Raw genomic sequence first — 22,517 nt, 5'->3', positions numbered from 1 at the left:
CAACCATACAAAAGAATAAAATTCTCTCATTTGCAACGACATGGATGGAACTCAAGGACATTAAGTTGAGTAAAATAAGCCAGGCACACAGACAAGTTTTGCATGTTCTCACTGATATGTAGGAGCTAAAAATTAAAACAACTAAACTCATGTACATACAGATTAGAATGATGGTTACCAGAGGCTGGGAAGGGTACCCAGGAACAGGGGAGAAGTGGGGATGGTTAATGGGTATAAAAATATAGTTAGATAGAATGAATAAGATTTGCTATTTGATAGCACATGCGGTGACTGTAGTCAATCATAATTTATTGACTATTTAAAAATAACTAAGGGGGTGGAACTGGAGTGTTCCTAACACAAAGAAATGATAAATGCTTGAGGTGATGGATGGTATTATTCTAAATTCCCTATAGTGCTACACATTCACTTCTTTTTTTTCTTTTTTCTTTTAATTTTTTTTAATTTTTTTTTTTTTTTTTTTTTTTTGAGACAGAGTCTCGCTCTATCGTCCAGGCTGGAGTGCAGTGGCATAATCTCGGCTCACTGCAAACTCTGCCTCCCGGGTTCATGCTATTCTCCTGCCTCAGCCTCCCGAGTAGCTGGGACTACAGGTGCCAGCCGCCACGCCCAGCTAATTTTTTGTATTTTTAGTAGAGATGGGGTTTCACCGTGTTAGCCAGGGTGGTCTCGATCCCCTGACCTCATGATCCACTCTCCTCCACCTCCCAAAGTGCTGGCATTACAGGCATGAGATACTGTGCCCGGCCACACATTCACTTCTAACTGGGACACCACTTTAATAAAGATTTGCTGTAAAAGTCTTTTCTCAATATTTAACAAGTTGGCACTGAATTTTTGCTGCAAACACACTTTTCACATTTAAAACTTGAGTCCCGGAATATGTCTTTAGGGGCCTATGGGTCATGGAGTCTGACTCTTTTCATTGAGAGTTCATCAGGGAGTTGTTGAAGCTGATTCAGTTTGCAGAGGTTCCGCACATGCAATATAACACTACCAGTAGAATGGCCATGAATGTGCACGAGAAATGCTAGATAATAACTAATCAAACTTCCAAACTGAACAAGTTTTACATTTTTTTTTTTTTTGCATCTTCTACATTTCTTACCATGTAACAATCCACACAGTGGGTAAAATATCCAGCAAGTAAAAGAATAACAGGTACTCTTCAATTTACTAGACATTTTTGTACCTTTTTAGAAAGAAAACAAGGTGAAAAAAAGTGCCCCAAGGCCACTCTAATACTAGCATAGTAGAGCCTACCAATTATTCTTTGAAATTCACTCTCTTCTTTATCTAGAAGTCGATGGTGCCATTAAGACATCTTTCAAAAGATCCTCCACACTAACACTTTTCTCTGAACTAATCTTATTCCATATTAATATGGCAAGGAGAAATTTTCTTAGGAAAAAAACACAGTAGTCAGCAATGAAATTCGTTTTTGCACTGAAGTCAAATCATTATTTTGACCAAAAAAAGTGATATTGTTCTTAATCTTTAATGCTTGTATTTAAAACATGTTTTAAATTAGCTATTTTATTGAATTAAAATTATTTGAACATCAATTATTCAGATTGAATCATGCAAAGATCTAAAAATAATACATGTAAATCAATAAATACACCTAGAAAGAGACTTGGGCAGGACAAAGAAATTTGTGCTATAACTTTCCAGTGCTGGCCTTATTAGCAGTAAAAGTTGCTACTTTCTTGTCTATTCACTTAGGAGATTTTTTTTTTTTTGTAATTTTATACATTTAAAGAAAACAGATGGGCATCATGGAAGTAACTAAGCCTAAACAATTTCAATATTGATATCATTCAAGGATAAATATTTCTCCAAGAAAGTAAAAACGTCTTGGTAACATGATACCATTGAGGAGGGTACTTCAGTGTTAAAGGTGATTTCTGCATGAAAACTTCAAACAAATAATAAGGCATGCTACACTCACAAACTGTATTGTCAACAGAGTACTAAGTTTTCCTCCAAAGTTTGCAGCAGAAAGCAAAAGAAAAATAACAGTGTTGCAGTCACCCCTAAAGGTGAAATGCTTGGGTGTGGGGGTGTCACTGACCACAGGGAATGTTTCTAGAATGTTCTAGAATAGAGGATGCTTCACATCTGACCCAGAGTTCCAGAGGACTACACTATGGAGATAAAAGAGGACCACTATTCAGGGCAGAAGTAAATGTTATTGTGGTTTCATTAGCAGTAAAGTAAGTGCACCAGCCTCCCCCCAATTCCAGCTACAAACTGAGAAGTAGATAAAAATCACACTGTCAGGAGAAAAGGAGCCAACTATATGTAACCTCCTTGATCTCTCAGACACAAATCTGTATGGACTTTTCCTTGTTTCATGATAGTAAGATTAAAATAGGGCAAGTTATGAAAATAGGGATCTAGAGGAAAAATGCTGTAAAAAAAAAAAAAAGGAACAATGGCACTGAACAATCCATTAAAAATTTATCTCCTCCAGAGAATACCATAAGAAATTGTCCTTACAAGAAAAAATATCCAAGGGATAGGAAGAAAACAAGGGATAGGAAAGCACAATTAGATAGATGGAAACGATAAAGAAATATTTCAAGAATACTAAAAACTATAGGAATGGCAAACTAAATTGAAGCAGAATTGATGCTGTTTTAAATGTAATCAATATTGTAGAGACCAGACAAGCAATTTTCCCAGAACCAAGATGAAAGAGCAGAGGAAAACAATGATATGAGAAAATAGAAGAGAAAATGTAGAGAAAGACCCAAGAGTCAATAAAAGATGACAGGCAGTAAGTTGAAAGAAAAAAGAGAAAACTTTGAAAGGAAAAAAGAAACATTTGTAGATGAAAGGGATCTCTGTATCTCATACAAAATTAATGGGAAAAAATGAAGAAAAGACAGAGAAAAATATGCTTAGTTATTTTACAACATGAAAACATTCCTGAGCTAGTTAATATCCTTTAAGGGTAAATTCATATTCTAAAATCATTCTAGCAAAAGTGTTAGATTGGACTTACCACCACTACCTCCTTCAAAAACAATTCTTATTTATTGTCAAATAATAACATTGTTTATTGTAAAAAACAACAATAATGTTGTCTTATTCACTGCCAAAAGACAATGAAATGACATTGGTTTAGGCCAGTGGTTCTCAAAAACTTTGGTCTCAGGATCCCTGCTGTAGTCTGAACATTTATGTCCCCCTAAAATTCATATGTTGAAACCTAATCTCCAATGTGTATTTGGAGATGAGGCCTCTGAGAATTGATTAGGTCACGAGGGCAAAGCCCTAATGAATGGGATTAATGACCTTTTAAAAGAGAACTTGAAGAACTACCTTGCCCCCTCCACCATGTGAGGACACAGCAGGAAGGTGCCATCTATGAACCAGAAAGTGGTTCCAAATCTGACAAAGCCTTGACCTTGGACTTCTCAGACTCCAGAACTGTGAGATGAATTCTGTTGTTTATAGCAACCTAGCTTACGGTATTTTGTTATGGCAGCCTAAACAAACCAAGACAATCCCACAACGAATTCTTTTTTTTTTTTTTTTTTTTAAGATGGAGTCTGGCTCTGTCACCCAGACTGGAGTGCAGTGGCGTGATCTCGGCTCACTGCAAGTTCTGCCTCCCAGATTCACGCCATTCTCGAGCCTCAGCCTCCCGAGTAGCTGGGACTACAGGCGCCCGCCACCATGCCCGGCTAATGTTTTGTATTTTTAGTAGAGACGGGGTTTCACCATGTTAGCCAGGATGGTCTCGATCTCCTGACCTCATGATCCGCCCGCCTCTGCCTCCTGAAGTGCTGGGATTATAGGCGTGAGCCACCACGCCAGGCCCCCACAAATTCTTAAAAATGTTTGAGGTTTCTAAAAGCTTCTGTTTATTTGGATTTTTTCTTAGTATTTACTATACCATAAATAAAAATGATATATTTTTAAGAATATACCAACTAATTCATTTAAAAATAACAAGCCCATCACATGTTAACATAAATAATCCATTCTTCGAAAATTTTTCCAAAACTTTAATGAGAATCATTTTACATTTTTACTAATCTTTTAATGTCTGGTTTACAGAAGACAGCCAAATTCTTGTATCTGCTTCTGTATTCAATCTGTTGCCAAATTACACACCACCTAGCCTGTGAAAAACTCCACCGTGTGAGCTGAAGAATGAGAGAGAAAAGGGCAAATATTTTCATAGAATAATTTGAAAATAGTTTTGAATTCATTGACTTTCTAAAAGGGTCTCAAGAACCCCTCATATTCTCACTTTGAGAATTCTGCCTTATGCTAAAGGGTTTTCATTAAATAAATAACAAAACTATGGAGGCAAGGTGAGTCGAGGATTGGTGGATTCACTGGCTTATTGCCATCACCAGGATCTTGCCATCTTTATCACTGTGCCATTCTTGGAGAGTACGTCTCTTCTTACTGGCTGGCTTCCTCATGAACCTAAATCTATCATAGTTTCAGACATCAACACTGGAGACCAGAAGCCAAAGAAAAGTTCCAGTTCATAAATAGTTTTTGTAGCAAAAAAACAATTCTAAGATGGCCCAGCCAACTTCCCTTATGTTCATTGGCCAAAAATACATGATATGTCATTCTTTGACTTGACCAATCAGCTGGATGAAATCACCATACTTCGGCTACATGCACAAACACACACGCACACACACACACACACCACACATAGATATAGATACTTAAATATGTATATGTCCTTTGAATGTGCATTTCTACTTTCAGGTATTTGTCCTAATAAAATTATCAAATGTGTAGAAAAATAAATGCATTTTGATATTTTACATGGCATTTTTATATTAGTGGCATAATCTTTAAAACTTTATGGTCCAATCATAAGAAATTGGTTGAATTGTTTTTTATGCTTTCACCAATTGAATGCTTTGGAGCCATTAAAAATGAGGATGTGGAATTACCCTTATTAGCATGGAAAGCTGCTCATAGCATATTGTTTTAAAAAAATGAAATTTACAAAATAGTATGAATCCACTTTTATAAAACATATTCAAAAATGTGTGTAGACTATATATAGAAACAGTAATAGTGATCATTTATGGGTAGTTATATTCACTTTTCTGAATTATCCAATTCATTTATGAATGCATATGATTTTTTATAAACACATTATTTTATAATATAATTTAGTGAAGCTATTTTCATCTTGAAAAACAATGTAATGCAGAAAATTTTCTAGTTCACTAGCATCAGTTGAATAAATTTTAAATACATCTTAAGAATTCCCTTTCTCAACATAGGAAACATGTTTCAATCTTTAAAACATTATTATGCGTATGCAAATGTTAGGTAATTTAAATGTGACCAATTTAATTCCATGTGATTTCATAGCAATACCAGTGGAAATCAAAATCATCAATCACATTTGAAAGTATCTCTAAACCACATTTTCATAAATTAATCTTAGTCCTGTAAAAAATAAAACAATGCCCTAAATCTCTCTGTAATTGATTTGAAGGCATAGAAATCTCATTTATTTGAGATCAGAGGGTACCTGGGGACAGATAGTTGTTTGTGGAATTATGATTTCAATATCAAATACAATTTGCTCATTTAAGTACCTGCAACACTCTGTTTAAGAGCTACTTTAATATATCTGATTAGAAGTCAAAATAAATTTTAATCTTCATTTTACTATTGATTGTTCATGTCTAGTATTCCCTAACACTGCCTAGTGTTCACTCATTCATTCCATTAAATTATTGACTACCTAACATGCCCTGAGTGTAAGGACAGGCCCTAAGAGTGCAGAAATAAACCACAAAGTCCTGCTCAGAGAGATTCAAGAGATGAGACTGGTGAGGTGGCATTTTTAAAATCTGAAATGATAAGGAAGAAACAATGTAAATAGGAATCAATTTGTGGATGTTCAAGGCAATGTACGCCTGAAAGGGTCTGCTTTCTCTGTAATGCAGGAAGCAGTGGCCTTGGCTGGGACTAGGCAAGGATGTGCCGGAGATGAGGCAGACAAGTGCCTGGAGATGAACAGAGGGATGAGGGTATGGAATATGCTTATGAGGAAAGTCAAGGAAGCGAGCCAGAAACTAGAAATCTGATTAGTAAGCTCACTTGAATTATCCATAATTTCAAAGCAACTCTGGGAATAGGTGATTATGACAGAACAGAAAGCATGCAAAATCAAAATAATACTTCTCTATAACAGCAGTGACTGTTTCCTATGTACTAACAAGAAAATGAATATGCATTTCAACAGGGACACAGATTCACACTACCTACTAATAAAAAATAGAAATAAAAGCAGGAAGGGAAAAGGAGACTAAGAAGTACAGGAATTTGCAGAAACTGTGGTATGGATCCTGTTCCTGAGAGTTCAATGCCATGAATAGCATCAACAATCATTAACGTGCCATTGTAAGACTTTCTATCCTTCTACTTTGTATTTGTGCTCAGATCTTTATACATGTGTCAATAAGTTATGCTAGCACTTAAAAGAAAATCTTAATTTGACAACAAACTATAATTATGTGATATATCATTAAATAAATTAGAAAGTAGTGGTTAAACTAAAATAAGCAGTGAAGACAGTAGACACAAACACTTGTAATTTTTTTTTTAAGACAAAGTCTCACTGTCACCCAGGATAGAGTGCAGTAGCAGGATCATGACTCACAGGAGCCTGACTTCCCCAGGCTCAGCCTCCCAAATAGCTGAAATTATAGGCGTGAGCCACCACACCCAGGTACTTTTTGTATTTTTTATAGAGACAGGGTTTCACAATGTTGCCCAGGCTAGTCTCAAATTCCTGAGCTCAAGCAATCCACCCCCCTCAGCCTCCCAAAATGCTAGGATTATAGGAGTGAGCCCCCACGCGCAGCCAACACCTATAATTTAATCATACAATAGTCTGATATTTTACCAAGAATATAAATTTTACTTTAATGTATCCTGGTAATTATGAGTAAGAATTTAAAATAGTACTGTGGTTCTACAGAAAAAGCTGATAACATTAAAGTTTTATTAAATTGTTTAAAAAGTAAGACATTTTAATCAAAATGAGAAATTTCAATCTTCTAAGCAGTTGTTTGCTTGAATGCAACTAATTCATGAATTAGAAATAGAGATAAATTTGGATTTCAGTGCTATATTTTCATAGAACCCAATATTTCCTACCAATTATTCCTAAGGAAACACCTAGACATCATTCATTCTGGTGAATAAAGATAAGCAGGCTGAAGTGAAATGTTTTGAAATGTTTATATATCAGCAAGGAATGAACCATTGTGTAACAAAGGAAGTATCCATAATCTTTGGCCAGTGGGTAGGGGAATGGTGATATTTTGGGGAAAGATCCATTCATTCACATAGTTGCTAAGTACAGTTAATCCACGTTCCAATACCATGGAGGCTAAGAGTGCCAACCTCCGACACAGTCAAAAAGCATCCTATAACTTTTGACTCCCTAAAAGCTTAACTATCAATAGCCTACTGTTGACCAGAAGCCATACTGATAACACAAACAGTAGACTAACATATATTTTATATGTTGTATGTATTATATACTGTTTTCTTACAATAAAGTAAGCTACAGAAAATATTATGAGGAAAATCATAAAGAAGAGAAAATATGTCACATTTACTATTCATTAAGTGAAAGATCATCACAAACATCTTCATCCTCATCATCTTCATGTTGAGGAGGCTGAATAGGAAGAGGAGGGGTTGGTCTTGTTGTCTCAAGGGTGATAAAGGCAGAAGAAAATTCACATATAATTGAACCCACGCAATATTATTCCAGGGTCAACTGTATATTTGTAAAGTGAGTCATCAGAAACACAGCCTTAACAAAATTCTATTCTAATTTTACTAAGCATGCTAGACATTCCATATAAAAATGAGCTCCTGCCACCTTTGGTAGGGTGACCAAACATCCCAGTTCACCAGGGACTTAGTGGGTTTCCATGATGCAAGACTTGCAGGTTTAAAATCAAGACACTGTTGAGCAAACTGGGACCAGTTGGTCACCCTACCTAGAACTGACCATCTACATCTGAAATGACTAAATCTCCAAACCTCCCAAAAGAAGGTATCAACATACTTGTGCTGAATCACCCAATAAGGCATCTGCAAATGGAAAGAATCCAGAGATCATAAAAATTTATAAGAAACTATTTGGAGTGAAAAAAGAGCATTGAGATCCAGTATGGAAAAAACCTCAATCTTCTTTGAACTTTCCCACACTAGTTACAATTTAGAATGGATTTTCCTTTGACTTGCAGATGGCTGGATGTTACCATCATAATCAGGCCCTGTTCTTCCAACTCCTAATCAAGATGTAAAATGTGGAACGAGAGTAAGAACACTTCCAATTATAGATGATGTTATAATTTTGTTTGAAATAATGGAAGATGGTTTCAACAGACCAAAACCATCAAGATGCACAATAAAACTATCTGAGGGCATTTCTTCCTCAGAATATCTTAACACAGCATTGCAATTGTTCTTTCCTCAACTTTTAAATGAATGATAGCATACAAGAAGAACACTTTGAGATAATAATGAACAACAAATGAATAATCAACACTTTTGCCCATATCGATTTCTAATATAGTTAAGCCTTTCAAATTGAAGGTGAAGTGGAAGTTCTATTACTATCTGTCAACATATTGCTATGAAAATTTGAGAAGAAAAATTAAAAAGAGGAAAGCCTTTTTCAATTCTATTCTCTTGGGAAATACATATATTAATTATAACTTAGATGATTAGAACTATTCATGGTCAGAATGCTTAAAGAAGCCCTTCTACAGACTTTTAAAAAATATTTAAGATTTTAAAGTTTCTTTGAAATGCTTTCCCCCAGTTGATAGCCACTAATTGGTAAATGTATAGACACTTTTACTTATCAAAGTCACTGTAAAAATGTTTGAATAAATGTGAATTTGAATCTAGCTTGTTTGGGATCATTGTTCGCTGCATTACTTAAAAAATCTATTTATGCACAGATTCTGGATTCACAACAGTAGTCTGACCTTTAAAGACCCTTCTTTTTTGGATCCTTGTCTGCAGTAAGAATATTTTTCTCTTAAAATTATCAAATATAGTTAAAGGTTAATTAGGTGGCAAAGCCAGATATGACTCAAGAAAATAAATCTTACAAAACTAGTGAAAATTCATTATAATAGCTTGCAAAAAGCCAGTAATGTAAAAAACTCAAATAATAAACAACCCACTGAGTTGCAAAAAACACAGACCTTACTGTCAAAAAATCTGAATACTAGTCCTGACTCTGTCATAAATTAGTTGTGGTGTTTAAGGGAAAAATTCGAACCCCTCTGGGTTGCATTTTTAATTTCTGTATAATAATAAACTACGGGCAGGGCGCGGTGGCTCACATCCATAATCCCAGCACTTTGGGAGGCCAAGGTGGGCAGATCACCTAAGGTCAGGAGTTCGAGACCAGCCTGACCAACATGGAGAAACTCAGTCTCTACTAAAAATACAAAATTAACTGGGCATGGTGGCGCATGCCTGTACTCCCAGCTACTCGGGAAGCTGAGGCAGGAGAATCGCTTGAACCCGGGAGGCAGAGGTTGTAGTGAGCCGAGATTATGCCATTACACACCAGCTTGGGCAACAAAAGCAAAACTCCGTCTCAAAAATAAAATAAAATAAATAAAATAATAATAAACTATGGATTAATAAGTAAATTAGTGTATTCATTGGTTTTTAATACATATCTTTTTTTATTATACTTTAAATTCTAGGGTACATGTGCACAACGTGAAGTTTTGTTACATATGTATACATGTGCCATGTTGGTTTGCTGCACCCATTAACTCATCATTTACATTAGGTATTTCTCCTAATGCTATCCCTCCCCCCTTCCCCCACCCCATGTCAGGCCCCAGTGTGTGATGTTCCCCACCCTGTGTCCAAGTGTTCTCATTGTTCAATTCCCACCTATGAGTGAGAACATGCGGTGTTTGCTTTTCTGTCCTTGCAATAGTTTGCTCAGAATGATGGTTTCCAGCTTCATCCATGTCCCTACAAAGGACATGAACTCATACTTTTTTATGGTTTCATAGTAAACCAACCCAAATGTCCATCAATGATAGACTGGATTAAGAAAACACATACCATTTTTTAATGGAAAACTGTAACATAATATATATAATTTATCAATCTATTCATCTAATTGTAATTGTGTGGAGAATTTCTAGAAAGATTATTACAAGATGTTGACCATAATTGATTCTAAGTAATGGATATATTTGTGGGTTTTTTTTTTCTTTTTTGTGTTTTTTTCCTTTCTTTTTGAATGTTTCTGTATCACATGGATGTTCTACATTTGACTATGATTTTTTTCTTTTTCTCTAAAGTGACAAAATTCCTCCCAGTTTAAAAAGAAAAAAGATGTTTCCTCAACTGTAAAAAAAAAATTTAATAAATTTTAAAAAAATAATTCTGGTCAAAATAACACCTACAAGGCATGTAAAAAGTAACACCAAAAGCTTGAAACATAAAAGAAGTTACTTGCTTCTCTTCCATACTGGTTTACTCCTCAGTAGTTTACAACCACCACTTTCCTTCTCAGAGGCAACCACTTACAAATCTTTGAACATTATTATATTATTTACCTTCATTGCAGCCTGGTGAGTCATCAATTGTAAGCATCATCCTTAGTCATTTACTTAGCAGAGGAGTATTTTAGCTGATTCATCCCCTTCCTCCTCTTCCATCACCAAATATGTACCAATTTTTGGTTAAAATCCTGCCTGGGTTCACAGAATACAGAAAATTCCAAGAAACGATTCCTCCCACAGTAGCACCAAGAAAAAGCTGCATAATCCACAGATCCTAAACCATTCTGGAAGCCCATCTGAGAGCTGACATTCTCAAGGCAACTGGATGAACTGAATGCTGAAATGTCCAAGCCCTTCTGGGGAAAGACAGACAGGACACAGGAACTGAGGAACTGTCTTTCCTTAGACAGAGCAAGGCAGAAAAAGGGAGAAACCAAGGGAGAAAGGAGAAAATATGCTCATACCAAGACTCTACTGTTACAAATAAAGTTTTGTTCCCATGGTAGGAAAAGTCAGAAATGCAAAAATATCTATTTCCTGTGGCTCAAATAACACAGAGTCTAATTCAGCAGGAGAAGTAAGAAAATCGCTCTGTCCTAACATGAGTCTTGTACCAAGTAGTAAACAAGAACAGTCTACTGATGGGAGAAGGCAGGAGTACAGAGACAGACCCTCTCTATAGTATAGCTGTGTATGATCTGCTAAAAGGACATGGAAACAAACTCTGATACTCCAGTGTTCATACTAAGCAGAAGGTAGCTGCAGTCCATTACAAGAGGACTTTGAAATATGTGCATACTCAAAGTAGTTATAGTGACAAGAAAACCCAGGCACAGATAAACAATAGACAAAATTGACAAACATGCTCATTCCCAGGAGTAACTATTATTTACTTCTGTCTATAGGGTTCTTTTACACACAATGTTTGGCATTCTCCAAAAATATGACACACACACACACACAGCCATTGTCAAGCAATAAAGATATAAAGACAACCAGAGAGCGAGATTTCATATGTATCATACCAATAATTTTAAAAACTACAATAAAAAATGCTAAGGAGTTTAGTGAAAAAAAAAAGATGGAGGACATGTATGAACAAATGGAGGAACTTACAAGAGAAACTGTAAGAAAATGACAAATGAAAATGCTAAAATGAAAGATAAGACATTAGAGATAAAAATTACTTAGATGGGCATATCAGTAGACTGGATACAGCACAGGAAAGAATCAACGAACTTGAAGACAAGAAACACACATACAGAAAGTGAAAAAAATAACAGTATCAAAGAGCTATGGAACAATGGTGCACAGTCTAATGTATGCATTATTGGAGTTCCAAAAGTCAAAGAGATAGAGAATTGAGTAAAAAAGTGTTTTAATATATAATGACCAATAATGTTCCAAAATTAATGAAAGACAGTAGTCGCAGTTTTAAGAATCTTGGGAAAACCTAAGCAAGACAAATACAAAGTTAACATAACTAGATCCAGCACATTCACTTAAGTAAGAAATAATACTTCTTTTACATGGAATCTTCCAGATTACAGAGGAAGAGGGAACATTTCCTAACTAATTTTGTTAATCCAGGATTATCCCAATTCCAAAACCAGATTAAGAAATTACAAGAAAAGGAAACCACAGACTACTATCCTTCATCAAAATAAATACAAGTGTCCTCAACATTCTAAAAGCATTTAATATAATATGTATTGTCAATACACATTAATAAAATTCAACATCCATTCATGTTCAAAACTCTCAGCTAAGTAGGTATAGAAGTGAACGGCCTTAATCTGATAAACATATCTGCAAAACATTTACAGATAACATCATTTGGAATGGTAAAAGACTGACAGGTTTCCTCTAAGATTAGGAATGAAGTATGGAAGTTCATTTTCACCACTCCTACTAAACATCGTGTTGAAAATTATGGCACCAAAAGTGAGGCAAGAAAGGAAGGAAAGAGGGAGGAAGGTAAGGAGAGAGAAAAAGAGAGTGCCTACAGAAATAGTTGCTTAAACTAATAATTGACTCTAGAGAGGTTTGAGTAAAAAAGGTAGGCATATAGACATCTATTGTATTTCTACAAAGTAACAGTGAAGAACTGAGAATTGAAAGTTTTTTAAAGTTACATTTGCAATGACACCAAAAACACAAAGTAAACTTAAAAATTATGCAGGATCTCTATGCTGACAACTACAAATGACGGAAGAAAGAAAAAAAGTCAAGTAATAGAGACTCAGTATCATTGTCAGTTTTCCCCAAATTAATTATAGATTCAATGTAAACCCACAAAATTGTTAATCTTTTTTTGTAAATTCCGAAGCCTGATTCTAATTTTTTTTTTTTTTTTTTTTAAAGGAGTAAAGTGGCACAGTCTCGGCTCACTGCAAACTCTGCCTCCCAGGTTCGAGCGATTCTCCTGCCTCAGCCTCCCAAGTAGCTGGGATTACAGGCACGTGCCACCATGCCTGGCTAATTTTTGTTATTTTCAGTAGAGATGGGGTTTCACCATGTTGGCCAGGATGGTCTTGGTCTCTTGACCTCCTGATCTGCCCACCTCAGCCTCCCAAGGTGCTGGGATTACAGGCATGAGCCACCGCATCCAGCCTGATTCTAAATTTTTTACAAAATGGCAAAAGAATAAAAAAACTAGAATGGCTAAAACATTTTTTTAGAGAACATCAGAAGACTCATCCTGTCAGACAGTGTGATAATAAAAGGCTAGGCACAGAGAACCTCGGAGCAGAAGAAGGAATCCAGAAATAGAGTCTAGGCATATAGAGCCAATTTATTTTGACAAAGAGGAAATTTAATGGAAGAATTTAATGAAAGAAGCATAGTCTTTCCAACAAGTAGTGTGGGTACAACTGGATATCCATATGCAGAAAAATGAACAGGGACTTATATCTCATGCATTATAGAAAAGTAACTCAAAACGGATCATAGATCAAAATGTAAAACTTAAAACATACAAACGTGGAAAATATTTTTAATCATGGATTAGGCAAAGATTGCTTCAATATGATACCAAAAAACATGACTCATAAAGAAAACATGGATAAACTGGACTTTAGCATACTTAAAAAAACCTCTGCTCTGAGAAAGACAGTTTCGAGAATAAAAAGACAAGCCATAAAACAAGAAAAGACAAATATGTAGTCTTATATGTAGACTACATGAAGTAGTCCCAAAATGTAATAAAAACAACCCAATTTTTAAAATGGACAAAAATTCAAATTACTTCACTAAAGAAAACACACAGATGGTAAATAAATGTGACCATGAAAACAGAGTCAACATCATTGATCATCAGGGAAATGCAAATTATAACCACGACAAAATATCACTACCTGCTTACTGGAATGGCAAAAAAGAAAAAAGAAAAACCATCAATAACAAGTCCTAGTGAGGAAAGAGAGCCCCAGCTCTCCTACATAACTGCTGCAAATGCAGACGGTACAGCCACTTTCAAAAATGGTTTGTCAATTTCTTATAAAGTTAAACATATAGCTACCATAAAATTCAATGCTCCTAAAAATTTACCTAAGGAAAGTAAAAACTCTTATTCACAGAAAAGCCTCTATGAAGATGTTTACAGTGGGTTTATTTATAATATTTTTCTTTTTACTGTTGCAACAAAAATGACTGCTTGCATCAAACCAAATACTTATATTTCATGCACTCTCTCCACTGGTTTCTATGCTTTCTCTTCATATAACAATTTCCTACACATCTGTAGTTCTCTTTAGGGCTCTTTTCTGTTGCTCTATGCATTAAATCTATTTCTACAGAAAAATTATCTTAATAGGACTTAAAAATAAATCTAGACTTCTAATTAAAAGTCCTTTTACTTTCTCTCCAGAATTCCTTTCCTTTTTGGGATCTTGAAACCTCAACAAGGATTTTTAAATCAATGTAGATCTGTAGAACTGCATACGTAAATATTTATAGCAGTTTTATTCATGATAGCCCAAAATTGGAAACAGCTGGTGAATGGATTAACAAACTGTGATACATCTAAACAATCGAATACTATTCTGCAGTAAAATAGAACAAGCTCTTTATACATAGAGAATGGAGATAGCAATACTGTATACCTCATAAGATTACATGAGGATTAATTGAGTTAAATCAAGTAAATTCTTAAAATGGTCCTTGTCACATAATAAGTTCTTAGTATTATCAATTTTTTTCAGTTTAGAAATTGTCTTCTTTGTTTTTATTTATTTATTTAAATATCCAACTAAGCCTTGTCACACACTCCATCCATTCTGTAAAACATTTTCTTACTTTACTCTCACCTTCTACGATACACAATGATCACAATTACAGAGCTTTTTTGGTTTGGGGAGACAAATAAACTTAATTATTTTTAGTTCTCCAACCCTTCATTACATAATTTTTTTTCATTTTCTGTTGATAATTAGTCTGATTTTTATCATGCTTCTATTTTACTTCTTTACTCATATACTGTGAGCATGTTTATCAATATCCTAGTTTTGTTGACAAGTGAAGTATGTACTTACATTTCTTATTCTCTTTTCAGTTTGGGTGACTTTCAAGGGAGCAAGAGATTGGACATCTGCATTTATTTTAAAATGTTCTTGTTCAACTGTTGCATTAACTGAAAAAAAGAAAGGGCATTAAAAATCATCTACTGCTGGGTGCGGTGACCCACGCCTGTAATCCCAGCACTTTGGGAGGCTGATGCAGCTGAATCACAAGGTCAGGAGTTCGAGACCAGCCTGGCCAACATGGTGAAACCCCATCTCTACTAAAAATATTTAAAAAAAAAAAAAAAAAAAGCTGGGAATGGTGACAGGCGCCTGTAATTCCTGCCAATCAGGAGGCTAAGGCAGGAGAATTGCTTGAACCCAGGAGGCAGAGGTTGCAGTGAGCCGTGACCATGCCACTACACTCCAGCACCGGCCAGAGTGTGAGACTCCACCTCAAAAAAAAAAAAAAAAAATCATTCACAATTCTACCACTCCTACCACAACTCTTCTACACTTCAGAGTTCTCTTTTGCTCTTTATCTGAGTACAGGAGACATTAATACATAGCAATAACGGTAGAGGTACAATTTTAGTGTTTTTTATAAGTAAATATTGCATCATAAATATACCCCGATTTTGAAAAGGCACTTAACAGATCAACAGGTTCCTCAATTGCATTTCTCAGATATGAATAAACCTTACTCAAATCATTCTGATGATTAGAAAATGGGGTTTCTGACTGTGACCCCAGGCTCTTTATTATATTATTTTATTACACAAAAAGATACATATATATTTTCAATTCCTTTTCAATCATTATTCTCTATTCTAGTCCTTTTTTTCCTGTCCTGAGATGCCACTCTGTTGTGACATCTGTAGATAGATAGACAGGATAGATAGATGATAGATAGATAGATAGATAGATAGATAGATAGATAGATAGATACATAGATACATAGATACATAGATAGATAAATAGATACTTATCCAACTTGCTTTTTTCACTCAAGAATGTTTTTGCAAGGAATTTTATGTGCAAATTTGTCCTCAGTAAACTGTAGCATGTAACTGAGTGGATGAGTAAAAAATTCAGGTAGCCTCTCACTGTATGTTTATCTCCATTGTTACGTTTTGCCAAGAAATCAGTGTATATAAAAACTTAGATTGTGTCCATAGAAGTACTATTTCTGATAGCAAAAGACTGGAAAAATATGAAAGAATAAGCCAAAACAAAACAAAGAAAAAGCCATTACTAAAGGGAAGGAAGCCGGGTGCAGTGGCTCACGCCTGTAATCCCAACACTTTGGGAGGCTGAGGTGGGTGGATCACTTGAGACCAGGGGTTAGAGACCAGCCTGGCCAACCTGGTGAAACCCCATCTCTACCAAAAATACAAAAATTAGCTGGGTGTGGTGGCACATGCCTGTAATCCCAGCTACTGCCAAGGCTGAGGCACAAGAATCACTTGAACTCAGGGGGCAGAAGTTGCAGTGAGCCGAGATCGTGCATGGCACCACTGCACTCTAGCCTGGGCTACACAGAATGAGACTCTGTCTAAACAAAAAAAAAAAAAGGAGGGGCGAGAAAGGGGTGGAAACATGCATGCCTCCTCTGAATACATCTCCTTTCATAATATGACAGGGTAACAATGTAAACATGTTTCATAATTTTTTAAAAAATTTAAATGTAAGACAAATCAAATCAAACTAACTTAATATCAAAATGGTGGCATGACTACATAAAGAAGAATTGCTTCAATTCTCTTCCTATCCTTCCTTTTCCTCCTACCATTCCCAGCTTCCAGTATCCTCTGTTCTACTTTTCACTTCTATGAGATCAACTATTTTAGCTTCCATATATGAATGAGAACATGTGATATTTAACTTTCTGTACTTGGCTTATTTCACTTAACATAATGTCCTCCAGTTCCATTCATGTTGTCTCGAATGACAAGATTTCATTCTTTTTTGTGGCTGAATAGTATTCCATGGTGTATATATACCACAGTTTTTTTATTCATTCATCTGTTGGACACCTAGTTTGATTCCGTATCTTGGCTATTGTTAATAGTTTGGCAGTTACCATGGAGGTGCAGATATCTCTCTGATATAATGTTTTTCTTCCTTTGGAAAAGTAGAACAGAAGTTACTAGAGGCTGGGAAGTATAGGGGGAAGGGAGGGATAGGTAGAGATTTGCTAAAGGATACAGAATTCTGGTAAGATAGGCTCAATAAGTTCTAGTGCTCTATACCACTGTAGGATGACTGTAGTTAACAATAATATATAGTTTCAAATAGCTAAAAGGAGGATATTGAATGTTCCCAACACAAAGAAATGACAAACGTTTGAGATGATGGGTATGCTAATTACTCTGATCTGATCACCACACATTATATGTCTCAAAACATCACTATGTGTCCCATGAATATGTACAATTAGTACTTGTAAATTTTTAAAAATAAAACATTTTTAAAAAATAAAAAGATGAATTGTTTCAAATTAAGCTGATGAATGTATTTTGACTATTCATCCTTGTGGGATATATTCTGGGACAGAAGGAATTGCAAATAGATATTTCAATAATTTTTGTTAGGAGTAATTTGGGTATTGTTATTTTGAAATTATTGTACATATTTTGCAGGATTAATTAACTGATAAATTGTTTTAGACTGGGTTCCCTAGGAAACAAATCCTAAGGCAAAAAAATTTCTGTAAACATTTTATTGGGGAGTGCAATTCTAGGGACTCGAGAGTGAGGGAGGAAGGACGTAAGGATAGACAGGAGAGAGAGCCAACACTATATGAAAATGTATTGCAAAGCTGGTCCAAGCTTTAGGATACATTGAATTTTTGGTTTTACAGAGCATCTTTAAGAAAGTATCATGAAGCTACTGAATCTTCGGATAGTGTGAGAGGAAGGGATAAGCATTTGTTCTTTATGTCTCAGTGGCCAAAGTAATTCAGAGGAAGCTAATACTCCCTCACTTACATGGGGATTTGCAAATCCTGAAGGGTGCCTCAGCTGCAACAGGGAAGCCCTGGGACAGGAGGATGGAGAAACAAGCCCAACAAGAGAGGAAACGTGGCCAGGATATAAACTACAAGTGAAATGAGAGTCAAGCAACCATCCTGTCCAATGATACCCTTGGTCTTGGGGCAGTGAAGGCAACATGAACCTGACTCATGCTGGACCATGGGAAAAGTTAAAGCAGTTCCTGAGGCTGCTTCACACAAAAATAAAGTCAAATGTGCACAGGTATGGTGGTTTATACACTGAATCTAGTATAATTACACTATTGTTAGTAGGCACTAGGGCTATTAGCAAAGGAGAAAAAAGATACTGGTGTAAAATTAAAGGTATTGAGTGAACTCTTCTGGTTCACAAGTGGAATTGGAAATATCAGTGTGCACTTAAGGCTTATTTTTGTTCTTCTAAAATATATGTGTTTCCTCTCTCTGTCGGCTAATAAAAATCTGGAAGCAATGACAACCTAGTGACAATGAGCACTCCTTTTGCCCCAGATTTATTGTCTAGTTACCATTTCTGGAAAAGGAATCAGGGTTCCTTGAACTAGCAGTTGATTGCACATATGGAATAGGAAATATATAAGATGAGCTTGGTACAATTAATTGGAACAGAAAGCATATGCATACCTTTGAAAACTATTGGTATGATTTCAAAAGGAGATAAAAGCCAACTAGAAGGGGCTTCCTCTGGCTAAAGATGGGACAGTTTGTGGACACAGGAGAAAAATGATTGCAATAAATTGGAATACATCAAATAACTAAAAATCCATGAATTAATAGTGATGCACAGACAATAAAGGGGGAATAAAATCTTCATTGGTCATCTTTGGAGGCTGCCAGCATGAGATTATCATTCTGATGATTGGTGAGAAAGGAGAAAGGGGCAAGTGTTTATTCTGACCTCATTATTGAATTCCATTTCAACAACCAAGTAGTTAACAAAGAAAAGTCTTCCAGTATATAAGAATATCACCTGATAGGCCGGGCGTGGTGGCTCACGCCTGTAATCTCAGCACTTTGGAAGGCCGAGGCGGGTGGATCACGAGGTCAGGAGATCGAGACCATCCCGGCTAACACAGTGAAACCCCGTCTCTACTAAAAATACAAAAAATTAGCCAGGCGTGGTGGCGGGCGCCTGTAGTCCCAGCTACTCAGGAGGCTGAGGCAGGAGAATGGCGTGAACCCGGGAGGCGGAGCTTGCAGTGAGTCGAGATCGCACCACTGCACTCCAGCCTGGGCAACAGAGCGAGACTCCATCTCAAAAAAAAAAAAAAAAAAAAGAGAGAATATCACCTGATAAATGCTGAAAAAAATGATAGATTTAGAAAATCCACCATTTGGTAACTGTTAGTTAAATAATAGATCTAGACAATTACTGATAGAATTTTTAGGGAGAAGTTCGAAGGAAATCTTCATAAGTGGAGCCATTTGCCAACACTAATCCTACTAAGAGTGTTAACATACTCTCCACATGTGCCTATTGCTTCCCTTGACATGATGCAACAGAAAGTACACAGAACAAACCAGAAAGCATTTTTCCTCCCCAAAATTTCTCCTGAATCTAATCAAGCTTCTAGATATATAACTAACAGTTAAAAGAGGAAAAATAGCACCAGGAAAATTCAATCAGTCAAATTCATAATCTAGGACAAATAATATGGTTTCTTCAACAAATAAATGTCCTCAATAAATAAGAGAGAAGGGAGAACTCTTCTTATAAACTAAAAGACACTTAAGAGACCTCTCAGGTAAATGTAGTATGAAGACCTTGATTAGACCTTAATTCAAATATACAACTATTAAATAATATTTTTGAGACATTTGGAGAAATTTGAGATGCATCACGTACTAGCAGATATTAAAATACTACTTTGTTAGGTATGATAGTGATAGAAAACTTAGGTACTTTTTAAGGAGATCTCTGTAAATGAAACATAGTGATGTACTCACTATATGATATGACACTTGAAACTTGCCTTACATAACACCAAAACCGAAAAAAAGCAAAGTTAGGAAAGATGAAATAAGATTGGCAAAATGCTCTTAATTATTGCCATGGTGGCAACTCATTATTCCATCCTCTCTACTTTTGTGAAGGTTTGAACATTCCTGTAACAAAAGTTCAATGACACAATTTAAAATCAAGCATATGTATTGAGATTATTTTTATAATACAGAGTCTTCAGGGACTTTGAACATCTCCATAATCTATGCAGTCATTATCTCAACATAGGAGGATGATTCACAATGAGTCCTAACCCTCCCAACCAAGAATGACTCCACAAGAATCTTGCATGAGTCTCCTCAAGAAACCACAAGACAATCCTGATGTCCACTGTCATCCTCATTGAGGCGTACGCACAGATTCTGGTGTGTATGGTCCAGTCTTTTTCCAGGTTAGCTAATGCAAAGCATCCTCACTGTCTCTTCAACAAAAAAAGTGAGGCTGACACAGGCAGAACAAAAATCTGTGACCCACAACTGCACTTTTTAGGTTTTACTGTCAGTGGTCTTTTACACAACGTTGTCAGGTAACAGTTGAAAGGAAGAGAAGCTTGTATGGCTATTTCCTCTACATGCAACTGTAGTGTTAAATTTCACTGCCTGAGAAATGCCACTATGAATAGCAATACTGGACAAAGAATGCTTTTTTAATTACTTGTTGATTCTATGAAAACATGTATAAGTGCAAAGTGATACTTGCATTCATGAACAGAGGTGAGCAAATAGAAATATTCTTAAAAATATATTTACCAAAGAGTTGTAGTAGACTTCTAGCTTTGAGTCATGGTTTCATCAATCGTCCAGTCTGATGACAATGATGGTTCAGCCATGTAAGGGTTTTACCATGTAATACCACATGCATCTATCCATTTGGTGGTAATCATCTGTCATCTGGTAATCAGCCGTAAGTAATCCCAGAGGAGAGGGAGATGAAGGTGGAAGAATTGCTTCCACTGAGTTTAAAATGAAATTCAGATAAATTGTTCATTTTGGTTCTCTTCACAGCATAAATAAATATAGTATTCTAGCAATAGTTAAAAATGCATGTATATTGTATATTTCACTATATTTGAAAGATAAGGGTAAATTTCCGTATCTTAAAACCTAGTTTCCAAACATACTCTTGGACAATTAAATCCTCATGTCTTTTATTTTGTTTCTCTTTAGTAGAAACAGTTATAACCAAATCTTGACTACTTTTTCTAATGGTGCATCAGTATCAGTTCCAAACATGTAATGCATAGCTTACAAAATAACTTTATACCAAAGCCTCCTTTTGTTGAAGGAGGTTTCATAATTGAGTAATCAGACCTCAAGCATTCAAAGACTACATTTATGTAAGATCTACGTATTTTATTATTGTTCTAACAGAATAGACTGTTTTTATCATTGTCCTAATAGTAAGAGACAAAAATATGAAGAAGTCACTGTTTTGAGATAACATAACCCTATTGAGCATTGGCAATCTCATAATTGCTCTCTTCGAGGCATTACAAATGAGAAGTCAGGTTCGGAGTTGCTGGATTTGGAAACTGGAAGAAGTCTTAGCAGGAAGGAGCCAGGCTCCAGTAGGGAAAGTAGCATATTTATATTAGCAGTTCAGTAGAAAAAATTTCATATGTGAAACCATTTCTGTAGCTGTATAAAGGGCTGAACAGGCAAACAGAAGAGGGTAAGAAAACCCAGACTATGGCAGCTGCAGATAGCTGCTTTGCCCTTAAGGCCACAGGGACAGAGAAAGGGGATAATGTTGAATTCAGCAGCTGGCTGGGGGGGTTAGAACAACCAAGGTATATCAACGACAGCCACAGAAGCCACGCTGAGTAGAAATAAAGGGGAGATATATGCTGATCGCTCTCTCCTGACCTCCAGTTTTCTACCAGAATTCCCCATCTGCCAAATCTAACCAGAAGTTAGTTGACAAAGTAGCTTGGAAAATGTAATTTTACAAGTCAGCCTCCTGCAATACAGAACAAAGTAAGAGAAGCACAGCAGAATAATATCAGGACAAAGAAGCAAGTAACCAGGAACAGGATGTCTAATACAACTTCCTCATGTATAAATTATTGAATAGAGAGCCGGCACTGTGACCAGCAAAGGGATCCCAATAATCATCGGTTAAATTGCGAACATTCTCTCAGCAAATATTTATTGTGCAGCTCTAACGTGCCACACAGTGTTCCAGGTACTGGGGACAGAGTAGTTACCAATAGAGATGGAGTTCCTGCCTCATAGAACTTATAATCAAATTAATTTTCCAAATTATTTGCATCAGCAAATCATTGCACTGATACAAACCAGAAACCATCTACCACAACTGTCCATGAGCTTGTTCCACCAACTCATGCTGGCCCTTTTCTTGGTATAAGAGTGAACACCCCAACCACA

General features: G+C 35.9%; 1 long non-coding RNA gene across 1 annotated transcript in view; it reads left to right on the top strand.

Annotated features, from left to right (window-relative positions):
* Positions 1 to 2,125: 2,125 nt before the first annotated feature.
* LOC129488517 (uncharacterized) overlaps positions 2,126 to 22,517 on the top strand; it is a 29,411-nt gene continuing 9,019 nt past the window's right edge. Inside the window, exons 1-3 of the long non-coding RNA XR_008659680.2 lie at positions 2,126 to 2,237; positions 6,272 to 6,429; positions 18,111 to 18,354. This is a non-coding gene — a long non-coding RNA (uncharacterized lncRNA). The remainder of the gene's footprint in view (positions 2,238 to 6,271; positions 6,430 to 18,110; positions 18,355 to 22,517) is intronic.

The sequence above is a fragment of the Symphalangus syndactylus genome, chromosome 8, assembly GCF_028878055.3.
Source record: "Symphalangus syndactylus isolate Jambi chromosome 8, NHGRI_mSymSyn1-v2.1_pri, whole genome shotgun sequence".
NCBI lineage: Eukaryota > Metazoa > Chordata > Mammalia > Primates > Hylobatidae > Symphalangus > Symphalangus syndactylus.
This window is presented reverse-complemented; position numbering and strand designations above follow the sequence as displayed.